The following is a 12740-nucleotide window of genomic DNA, read 5'->3' on the forward strand; positions in this document are numbered from 1 at the left end:
TCTACTCTGTATTTGGTGGTCTCCTCACCAAGAAATAGCTTTCTAGCTCTCACACCTCCAAAAAGAATCAGAAATCAGTCTGAAATAGGCACGAGCATTTGGTGATTCTTTCCTAATATATTCAGCCAAGAAAAAAAGAAAAATTCTAAGGAGATCACAGTGCTATCCCAACTGATGTTTATATAGCATGTATTTATATAACATACTGCAGAGAGGCAAAAGTAAGCCTCAATTCTGGCCTTGAGCCACAGCCAAAACAGACAAATATGAACCATGAGATAGCATGTAAACAAAGGTGGAAGAAAAAGCTGAGGGTGAACAAAAATAAGAGCTGATATTTGCAAGAGCAGTCTGGGCAATTTAAGAGTACGTTTCATAAAATTTCAATGGCTTCTCCACTGCAGACTTAGCAGGAATAGCAGAGCTGTGCAGCTGCACTGAGCAGTGCTCCCTCTTGCCCAGGCTTGGGCTCAAGCAGGGGATGCTGTGCTGGGCTGGGCTGTGGAGGACACTCAGGCATCCCCTGATGTCCCTTCCTGCAGCAGCTTCACTTTGGTGCATGGATCTGGCACACAGACCCCTGAACCTGGAGGGAGGGTGTAGGGCTGCATGAGTTACCACTGCCAGAGCAGGACAATACAGAATCGTCTTTCATCACTCATGTGACTTTTTATTTCATATGCCAATGTGTTTTGAAGTTCACAAAATGTTTCCAGGTATTCCTTTAGGGATAATGTGGACATATTTATGCTACCACTCTTTGTCCAATCCTATTAGCTTAAAAAAAAAAAAATAGATAACAATGCACTAAACTGAAATTGATACATTGTTCTTGAGAACTTTTTACTCCATAAGCTATCATACCAAATTTACTGAAGTGAATAATTCAGAATTTATACTGAAATCATATGCAAAAATAAAGGGGAAAAAAACCCAAAGATATTACCTTGGATTGTTCCAATGCATCCATAGAAAGAAATATGGTATTATAGTATTTCATGCTCATAAATTTTAACCACAAAATACTCCAATATGAGTTATTCATTAAAGCTACCACTACAGATTCCAGCAGTTAGCCCACTTGGGAAGTTGTAGTTCAAACAACAAGAGAGCAGCAGGTTGCTTTAACTCAACCTGTTCATCAAACAATTCCCACAGGAAACAGCATGAAATATCTGTACTTCCTAGGGAGCAAAATCTGTCACTTCACCCAGCTCAGAATGTTACGAAAGTCACCTAATCTTTTCATTAGAAAACCCACAAAATAGTTCTACGAATTGCTCTCTAGAAGAGCCTCCTTCTCTTCATCAAGTTCAAAAGGAATCTAGCTAAGATCCAGATATTTGTATTGCAGAAGTCTGAAGCTGGAGGAGATTCAATCTCAGCCTATAGATAAGAAGCAATATTGTCCTTGCACTCAAGCTCCCAGCAGTGTTCTGGCCTGAATTTTGCCCTGTTATTTCACTGCTCAGAGGGGCTGGAGGGCTTGAAGTGCAGCCTCCTATGTTCTGTGCTGAGCTGTGCCTTCTGCAGAGCCTGGGAATTTCAGCTTTGTGCTTCTAGACGCAACTGAGGCTTCAGGTCTGCACTGCTGAAAGGTGTTATGTAGTGGAGCAACCTCCAGCAAAAGGAGCACTCATTCAGTTTATATCACAGCTGATTGTTTGCTCCTGGGGAGTACAACTTGCTGAGATTCTGTATTAGAGTTTTTCCCACTTGTAAATTTTTCTTTTCTATTTATACATATACATATACATATTTCATGGCCCTGATTTGGTATCTGCATTTACAGACAACTCTGCAAGCTGTGTATTAAACTGAAAAGGAAAAATTTTTCTCCTGTGATCTTATTTAAGATCATCATAAAATTCTTTTTACACAGCTGTCTTTTTTTCCAACGTCTTTATTCATAGGTCCATGTAAAAACATAGATCTTTTATTATGTAAATAAAGTCTACAAGAAGAAAATGAGGAGGGCTGAAGCTATGCCTGACTTCATACATCATAATGATTGATTTTTGCTATCATTAAACAGCTATTTATAATGTGTATTTTGCAATACAGATAGAAATTATAAGGGTAAAATGCAATAGGTTTACAGCAACATAATGTGCCATAATACAGTGTTTCTTTAATTTTTAATGAATTTATGTAATTATAATTTACTAATTTCTAGTCTCAAATATATATTTCTGATGCTGTTATGGAAACATAGTACCAGATTTATTGAAAAGTTACCTTATGCTTTATATTTCATAAAATCATCTCTTCCAGTAGCCTGCCTACCATTTTCTTACAAAATTTCATTCTATATTCCAAAAAACATTTGCTGTTTCAGAATAATCCCATGTGATCATTCACTGAGTGTTACAATAAACTTGTCATGAAAAGTTTCACCTGGTTAAAGGTCAGAATATTTTAATGGTTTGGCTATTTAATGGGCTTCAGGCAGGCATAATGATTTTATGTAGATCTTAAAGAAAAGCTTGTCATTTCAGTGACTCCATGCTGCCTTCCCTAAGAGTGCATTGATGGATGTTCAAGTCCCTTTTCAGCCCTAAATAAACCAGAGATTTTCTTCTCAGCTTAAGCCATAAACACAAACAAAATCCCTGTGTTAGAGCTGGGCAATTCCTTGGCTTTCCAGACCTGTCTGCATTTAGAAGTGTGAACTGCTGCTGTCCAACAAAGACCAAATTTTGGTTATACCATCTCTGTAAGTGGTTACCATCTCTGTAAATCACCACTGAGTGAGACTGTACCACCCTTCTTCTATGGAGTGTCTATGGCCTTTATCCCATCATGCTTTTATTCTTTAGCACCAGCTAAACATATTAAAAATATTTTTTAAAAAATAATTAAATCACTTCAGTTCTTACCTTGACTGAGATATTCTGAGAGAGTTTCCAGAGGTCATTTCAATCCATGGCACAATGGCTGCAGACAGCACCATGAGCTTAGTTCTCTCTGCTTGGTTTTTAGAAATGGCTGCAAAATGAAGCACAATAAAATAACCTAATTTCCTATGGTGCAGGTATCAAAATACATGAGTAAAATATTTATAATGCTTTTTTCATTAAAATTGTACATTTCAAACAATTTTCCACTTGATTTATATCTTTGCTTGTTCTTTTCCAGTTTAGAGATGACTTTCAATGGTCCCTTCCAACCCAAATTATTGTAAGATTCTATGACAACCGCCTTAAATGATTTGCAAAGATAAATTGCTTTACAGAAATGACATCCTAAAGTAAAAGATTAAATTAAATTATATTACAAATATCAGGACATTATGAAGAAAAAATACAGGCTTTCTTAGTGTACTCTTCATCAGTAATTTTTCATTACATGATTTTCAATAAGGAAACAGCATCAAGCCAATTCCTAATGCATGTACTTTGTTGCACTCAAAGGACAACAACCACGTTTTTATGGCTTTAAGTGCCAATGTCAGACTAACAGTGTCATATTAACCCTTGCACTGTAAGATTGCCTGCAGTTTTTAAAAATAAATTAAAAAATCATACCAGTTCAGTTAACTTTGATTTCCAGTATGTAAAATGCATGCAAGTCTCAGAATGAACTGAAGTTATGACACCACAAGATTGGGGAGAATTTTTTGAGATCCTTTTCTGCTGAACACACCAAATCTTTTTGCAGACTCCCTCAGTGTCTCCACAAATGTGAATTCTTTGCCACTACATCCACCTACAGCCCTTCTAAAACCCTCATTCCTTCTAGAAGCTCATTGGAGCTCTCTGCACTTCAGTAACCCTTTTTAAGACTTATTCCACAATTAGTATGTATCTCTGATCTCATCATGTACTCCAGAGAAGCAAAGTTTCTCAAGCACAGTGAATATTTGACATTAGCTCTCTCACAGGTGAAAAAAAAAAATACCTGTGAGATTATTTCTGCTTAGAGCAAACTTTGCAACTTACATTTTCCTACACAGAGTCTTATCAGTTTTAAGAAGTGCATTATATCTTTCTCTTTCTACTTTAAATTAAGAACTGCTTTCATCATTATAATTTTAGACAGAAAAAGAAAATGCTTGCAGAATAAATCATTGTTCCATAACAATGGCTAACCAACCCTGTAGCAGCCAAAAGGAGATTTATCAGTACTGTTCATAAGCATTGATACAGACAGAATGAAATTATTATCATTGTGGTCTTTATTGATTATTATATCACACAATGTGACTTCAAGTGTGACACAAAATACCTTGAAAAGTATTTTACCTCCAAGTGTTTGTGTCAATAGCTAGGAGAAAAATTCTTTTTCTTGACCTTTTACCACAGGCAAATCTTCCACATATTACATATTGATTTTGTGTATTTCAGAACATCTTGAAAGATGAAAGCTTAAATGAGTTGTGATCAAAGGTTACTTTCTTTTGATAAAAAAGGATTAGCTAAAAAACTTCCATTAAAAACATAAAATCATCTAAAAATGAGGCATCCTACAACAGCATACACAATCCATACACATGCTCTGAAGTCTGTATGAGGACATGGGAAAAGTTACCAGACTCATATCCCAGATGTAGAACTGCTCATTTTACTGCTTCTGCTTCATTCATGCAGTAATAAAATGAGAGGGGAAACATTTGACAGCATGCAAAGGGCACTTTTGCCACCAAGGGCACACTCTTTCATGCTGGATATCCAGGTTTTGTCTTACTGCATCAGTGGGTCAAACCTGCCCAAAAGCACATTTAATTTTAGTAACATCACCTGATTTTAGGTAATGAGAGTGAAGTTTAATTTGTCCTACTTCTCTAGGAGGCTTTTGTAGCTATTGAACTACTCCTTTGTCTGGATTGTATATACAAACTAAGAATCTATTTGGCATCAGCAGAAAAGTACGTCTATACTCTTGAAATTAAAAAAAGAGAAGGCAACATACACAGATCACACTTTTAAAAGAATACAAAGAATGAAACTCATTTCTGATAGGACCTCCAGAAAACATGAATATAATTTCATGATGTGTCCTAGTTTCATCCAGCCAGGACAATTCTCTCATCCTCAACTTCCAGGTTTTTACTGAACCCATACTGATGAAACTTTCATTTCCTCTCCCTGCGGAAAACTTTTTAAATTTTTTCTGCTTAAATTATCATCCACCATGAATCTTGTAAAAAGATGGTTCTTGAAAACCTATAGAAAAAAACACTGGTCTCAGTTTCTGTGGTCCAGGCTTTGTTACATCTGGCATTTCCTTCCTTCTGTGTTGTAGAATTTTATAAGATTTGTCAAGAAGTTAGTGTAGTGCTCTTTAGATACTGTGGGAATGCACTGAAAACACCTCAGCTGTTCAGATATTCCCATTGCTCAAGCAGAAGATCCCATCACCAGCATCTCTGGTGATCTCCCACCAGCTGTACTGGTTACTGGGTTTGTGCCATCTCTAATGTAACAGATTATCTATTTTTATTTTTTCATAAAAACTGGCAATGTGGATGAAACAAGAAATCAGGCTTGTTGTATGAAATAAGAGTTTTGCCCGAGCTCTAGCCAAGAAAAAAATCAAAAGGGAAACAGTGGAGTAACTAAGCCTTTCTTTAGCAATATTTTGCACAAGTACCTCCAAAATTTTTATTTTCACCTAACACAAATGCAAATTCCAAAACAAGTCAAGGTGAACTGCTGGGAGAAAGAAGGGCATTTCAAAAGTCTGAATTTTTAAAACCTGGGACATTTTTATCCTTCTTCACAGTAAACTTGCAACTGTCAGTTTCAGTGAGGATGCCAAGAAAACACCTGCCAGACCTCTCCTCTCTTTGTGGAACACAAAAATGCTCTGTGCTTGGTAACTCCATTGCTGAAAGTGATTTCACCCCAGCTCCTGCTGCAGAGTGCTCAGTGCTGAGCTGTTGCCATTGGAAGCACAGTCTAGACAAAGATAAAATTAGAAGCAAGCACTGTCTTTTTTGGAAAGCAGAAAACAGTATCTAATCTCATCAGACTTGTTCTGTCTTGTCTACATTATCTAGTGATATAAAATGGTGGACAGGACCCTCTTTGCTTGAATTGAAGAGCAATCTAGTAAGTGCAGCCCTAAAAACAGATATGATGAAACACTTATCGGAAGAAAAAGAAAAATCTGACAAGTACAGTATTCATCACCATTCTACAAAATCTTTTCATCTTCCCTAGCAGTGTAGAATACATGTCAGATTTAGCAATAATAATTATTAACTGAGCTGACTCCAGGGGAAAATAACAAACATGCAATGCTACTGTACTTCAGAGACAAGCAGTAACCCATGTATATCACAACTATATTTCAGTTTGAAGTGCATTTTATTCACTTTCTGCACGGTCTTGACCACAACATTTTTCAGGATCCATTTTAAAAATGCAGGATTAAATTAGATTTTTTCCCTCTGATTTTGGATAATGGCAAATTACTCACCACATCCTTAAGTAGGTTGTTCCCATGGCTAAGTTAACTGCAGACAGAGCTATGAATGTGTTTCTGGATTTCATTCCCAGCATGTCTGTTGTTACATTGATTGCCAGAACATTTTATGATCAGTTTTTCAACTAGATTGAAAAGCCATCAACTACTAGAATATTATTCCCCTTGTATGTGTTATCCTTAACTAAAATTCATTTTCACTTGGCTATGCAAATAAATTCATTTCATTAAATCTTTCACAAGTCAGTTACTTTTTCAATTGCTTCTCCTGAATCCCTCCTAATCACTTTCTGTGCTATTAGTAGCAAAGCAAAAATGTGAGCAGCATTGCCCTGTAAGGACAAAGGCTGTGACTGCCTCATGTAGCAAAGCTTCCACACACCCTGCACCAGATAACTGTGGGCACTCACATCTGTCAGTCATGTTTGTCCAACCCCAGCTTTGTATGATTAAGATAAACTTGACAGCACACAGGTATAATGTCAGTGACTGACAAAGCATTGACAATGACAAATGCTCAGTGCACAGGAAAAAAATATCACCCAGTTCACTTCCAAACTTTACTGGTGTAAGTCTGCTGATTTCAGATGAGTTCATCCTTATTAGTACCACAGAAATATCAGAAACAACACATATAGGAAATGTTTGTGCCAGAATTCCCCATATTAGGAAAGTTGTAGGAGACTATAATTTCCAGCTGTACAATCCCACCACCATGCCCATGCTGTTTCTTCCAAGCATTACTGATACACATTTTAAGTCTCCATTTGTCACCAAAGCAAACACTCATTCATTTCAAAATAACAGTCAGATTAAGCTCTCAAACTGCATTTCTTTCTCAACCACTAGATTTTGATGATATTTTCCAGTTGCATAGAAGAGTTTGTTGGTCAGAAGGATTTCTCTGAATTCTCAAGATCCCAGCCTAGGTAACTTTTAAAAACCCAAATTGTGTTTTACACAGCATGTGTGCTTTTGCATATTAGATATTATATTTGGATTAAACCTGCAAGAGTTGAAGATCAGCAGTGTTTTCCAAGCAACTTCCATGCAGCTTCAATATACTCAGCAGGAGAGACATACTCAGCAGACAGATTGTATTACCAAAACAAATATTGTTGTTTAAGGAACAGAAATACAGCTGTTTCAGGTCTATGCTGCTCAAGAACACTGTCCTAAATTAAACTTATTGAGACTCAAAAAAGTGTCCCAAAAGAAGAAATGGTAACTGTATAGTTAAAGATAGAAGGATTTGACTATTTCAAACCAACATCCAATTTTAAGGTAATTATTTCCATTTTAGTTAAGCTATTTCAGAGATGACACAACAGATTAGAAAGTTCCTATGTTTGAGCTTTGCTTTTTCTCATTTTCCTAAAAAAGCAAACAGTACATATCACACTCCCTGTTTGTCCATCTTCATTTGTCAGTCCTTCATTCTCCCTGCAATCACTTTACAATTCACTGGACCAATTTAACCAAATTTGATGAGGTTAAGGTTTCGCAAATTTAACTTTCAACTTTGTGAACTCTAATGACTGACTAGAGAACTGCATCCAATTATTGCCCTGACAGAGGAGAGCAGGGAGAATTCAAATTTTAGCTGCTCTGCTCATTTCACTCATGAGCTAAAGGGCAATAATCAGATGATCAGCCAACCATGAGTAGTTCCAAAGCCACCACGGCATGTGCTGCTTGTTGACAGCCAAAAGCACAAAGAAAAGCATTTAGGGGATTAGTGAGAGACCAGACAGATTTTAAGGGATGTTGCAAGACATAAAACTGGAGTCAACAACCCATTAATCCTTATGGAAGGATTTTCAACTTATTTTTAGTTGTTTGATTGTTAGTTGTTTTGGTTGTTTGGGTTTTTTTTTAAAACAAGTATCTAGAATCTGGTTTTTGTATGTGGATAAACAAATCACAAAAAATTTTCTCATCCACATATAGATTTTCCTCATGTTTCTCCTTCACTTAGGGAAATCTGTGGATCAGTTGCCACTTTTTAGGAAGATGAAATGCAATGATTTTTAACTGCCTTTAATTCATTTTTTTGGACAAGCTAGTCAAGTTCACCAGGCAAAACAATCATATAGTCACAAATGTAACTCCCAGTTAACAGCAGTCACCTCTCTATAAGACTGTCCTTTTCACACATTCTATCTAGGGTTTTTTCCCTTGCTTTTTTTAATATAAGTACCATTATTTTGTTTGTGACCCTTTTTTGTTCCATCTTACATAATTAATAGTACATAAATGTTTCTTATTATAAACTTTTTCTCAAGAAATACATAACTGTCACCAAATTGGATAAACAGAAGTGGTCATCATATTTTGCAATGTGTTACATCAGAGCTTTTCATTGCACTAGCTTTATACAAAACCCATAGAACTGTTTATTTCCAGACTGCATTCATGACAGGAAAAGCTTATCTAAGGAAGGGGAAAAAAATAAACCCACAAACAAACGGGGTTACATGACACATGCTCTTGGTTTTGTTCATATTTCAAATTTTAAAAAAATGGCCTTTATGATTCCCTTTCCATTCTCCTCTCCTTCTTCTCTAACAATTTTGGAACTTATTGGCATTTGATAGAGCGCACAAACACCAAAGAAAATTGTTTTCCTCTGATAATCAATTGCCAGGAATAGAGGAGAAAGCAAAACCAGTGCTCTGAAGGAAGGAAGGTTGGGAAAAATCCTCAGCTGCCATTTGAAACAATCCAGATACCACTCAGGAGGCACAGATACACAGACAGAGTAAGCTGGAGACACAGCCATATGCTTTGTGTAATGAGAAGGAAAAACCCCGTCTCACAAAACTTAAAGTTCTTTAAAAAAATCAGCAAACAGGAATGAATAAAGAAAGGAGCTGCAAGTTTCTGCAGCACAGCTCTGCAGGATATTAAGTAGCCCTGAGATAAAACACAAAGTATTTACCCTGGGGTATGTACACACAGACTGGAAACAGAAGTAAACAGTTTTTGCAGCACACAGAAGTCACCAGTGAAGTTTCACAATCTAAATTAAAAACACACTGTTTCTGCACATTGGCAAGTAGGGAGGGTGATTCTGGCCATGTGCCCCTGGCCACTCATCACTGCCCCTCCTCTACAGGACAGAGGGAGCAAAAATGAAAAAGCTTGTGGGCCAAAACAAAGGCAGGGAGGCCACTTCATAAGTGCCAAAACAGCATTCAATTTGGGGAATACTGATTAAATTCAATGGTAATTAAAAGAGATTAAAAAAAAAACCCAAAAAAACCAAAACCCCAAATTTCACATGCTTAATGATCCAGACTGTCCATACTCTTGCATGAACGACAGTTTTGAACTTTTGATCACAAAGGTATCAGCTGAAAAAAGCATTAGCTGACTGCCCAAAAAACTCAGTGAACAGGAAAAAATTAGGAAGGAATACAAAAACAAGACATCTCGTGCCATTACATAACTCCAGGGTGTGACATGGAAAAAGGCACAGGACAATCAGCTCAAAGAACCAGGGAGAACCATGGAGAGATGTGTAAGCCATGATTACCCTGCACAAGAATCACTCTAAGATGTCACTGGCTGCCAGGGGGTGAGGTGAGCACCAGGCAGATGGCACTGGACAGAGGTGGTGGCTGCTCTGTACAGGGGCCCTCAGCGTGTGAAACCTCCTGCCAGAGCACTCCAAGGGCTCACACAGGCCCAAGAGACTGAATTAATGAAGGCAAACACATCAAACTACGCAATCACCCAGCTAGAGTGCTCAGTTCCCATCCTGTATCACAGATATTTGGGTTTGGGCAGTGTCACAGACAGGACACTGGACCAAATAAACCTGGGCTGGAGCACACAGGACAAAGTTTATAATTTTTATGTGTGTTCCTGTTCTTCAGACCTGGGTGAACTGAGATTATTAATTAACCTTTTTCCTTTGCTTTGTTTGTCCAGTCCTACACACATTATCATGTCTGAACTGTCTTAATTCCCATGAAATCGCCTATCTTATTATCTTTTACAGAACAGATCTAAATTAACAGGGAAAGCACAGAAAATGACATCTGCACTCTTGTTACTGAGTGTGCTAGCTATAGATGTCACTTATTTCACGTTTGTTCAAAGGATGCATCTGTTCTTTGTAGGTTTTTCAAAGAAATGGGAAAAATAATAATCTTTCTATCCAGATGGTGATGACAGTAGAACAATTTAGCATCAGATCTTTCTGTTTCTCTAGGAGATTATGTGATTGTATACAACAACATATTTGGAAGAAGCTTAAACACAGGTAATTCTTAACTGTAACACAATAAAAACAGATGTGTTTTCAGCCAAGTACACAGAAACACCATAAAGGAGTTTTTGAAATCTTAAGAAGTTTACCAGTAGTAATTGGGGACGGAGTTGAAATTTTGTACATTCATGCAAACTCAAACAAGGGCCATAGAAATGGACTAGAAGTAAAGTGGTAACAAACAAGGCAAGTTTTCCATACAAATAAATAACACAGAAAGATAACTAATTTTCTGGAAAGCCATAATTGCCTTAACAGCAGTTCTGCACACCTATGTATCTTTCAGTATGAGAATCACTTAAAACCTACATCATAGTACTTACGTAATGATATAGACTTTGACTGTATATTTTTATTACCTCCTTTGGATATCACATATACACCTATTTTCAGTGATTTCATCAGAATTTTGACTGCAACCGCACAAATAGTTTATTCCATAGAGATCTAAATTCATACTAAAGAAAAAATTTGCCTCCTGAGCCGTATTGTTCTTGCTCTCAATTTGTAGTTTCTAATACATTAATTCAAAGATAATAGCTAGTTTTAAAAAAATAATATAAACGTTTTGCAAATAAACTATATATCATCTTCAACAACTCACACAGGGTTGGAAGAGCACAAAAGAAATCTATTTTTATTCAGTTCATGTAGACAGCAATATAAAACTACATAGCTATGTTCAAGGAAGTTCCTGCAAGTTCATATAGTGCTTTATTGGAATATTCCACAATATACAGGTTCAGTGACATGCTCCAGCAGACACTTGGACCCACTGTGACCACCTAGAAAAATTATCCAAGAAGAATAGTTGAATTTTGCACATTGTAACATCATGCAGCTCATATCTTATTTTTTCTCATTAACAAAGCTTTGAAGAGCTGAGGATCCAACTCAGGCCATGAGCGTACTAATAAATATTTGATTTAACCTTATGCACCTTCAGATAGAAAGCCAGGAATTATCAGTGCAACTACTTTAAACTAGCTAAGGCTTAAACAAAAAAGAAAAAGAAAATCCAACAGCCCTGATTTTCTTTTCCACTTAGTCCTCTATTTTTTTAATACCAACAAAACCAAAGATGCAAATTAGTAGCACAAAAACAAACAAACAAAACTACAAACAAAAAAAAATCCCAACCAAACAAAAAAACCCGTCAAACCATGAGATATTAGAAGTTTCTATTTCTGTCACAACACTGAAAAGTAATATCCATATTTACTGTAATCAATTTAAGCTTTCCAGACTAGTCAGCACAGCTCCATTTTGACATGAGTAGGCTTTTTTCCATGACAAATGTACCCGCATTCAGCATCTTCCCCTAGTAACCTGTCTTGCTATAAAGAATTGCTGAACTAAGCTTGTACATTCAGAACATATAAAAAAGCCAATTGAAAAAAGAAAACCACAAATGAGAAGTGTGAGGAAAGAAGATCATAAATAATGAAGTAGATTTCTTTACTTAAGAAGTCATTCTCCTTCATAATACTCCACTCATAAAAAAACAGGATTTAAAACACTGCTAGTGACACTGTTAATGGATAAGGATAAAAATGTTATATCCAAAGCATTCCTTTTACTGTGACTCAGGTTTATCGAGAAATAAAAAGTCTAATAATCTCTTTCATTAACTCCTTTCTGTATCACATTACTAAACACTGTTGAAAATGAAAACTAACTCTCGTGACCAAAGTGACATTGTGCTGCATTCAGCACCTGAAGACAGACATTGTACAGGGTTTTGAATACTGTAGAGTACTATGGCAAAAGAAGCATGAGCTTGCTGCATGCACTGCTCGGGGTGACTGCCTGAAAACAAGAGATCTGTGGTTATCTGAGCATCAGGACAGCGGGCAGCAGTAATAAGGTACAAGATGTTATCCTGAAGGGAGTGATCAAAACATCACTGTTCAGGGGCAGTGTAATTCCTTGTGACATCTGTGCTAAAATTACATTTCCATGCTACAATATACACTAGATCTGATTTAATACTTTCAAATGCATTTCACATAAGAGCGGCTCAAAGTCTCAGAGA

General features: G+C 36.7%; 1 protein-coding gene across 1 annotated transcript in view; it reads right to left on the reverse strand.

Annotated features, from left to right (window-relative positions):
* The window catches only part of LOC135279841 (uncharacterized), a 418268-nt gene that overhangs the window by 309273 nt on the left and 96255 nt on the right, over positions 1–12740 (reverse strand). Inside the window, exon 7 of the mRNA XM_064387383.1 lies at positions 2880–2988. The gene's annotated coding sequence lies outside the window, so the exon portion shown is untranslated. The remainder of the gene's footprint in view (positions 1–2879; positions 2989–12740) is intronic.

Source organism: Passer domesticus, chromosome 13, assembly GCF_036417665.1.
Source record: "Passer domesticus isolate bPasDom1 chromosome 13, bPasDom1.hap1, whole genome shotgun sequence".
NCBI lineage: Eukaryota > Metazoa > Chordata > Aves > Passeriformes > Passeridae > Passer > Passer domesticus.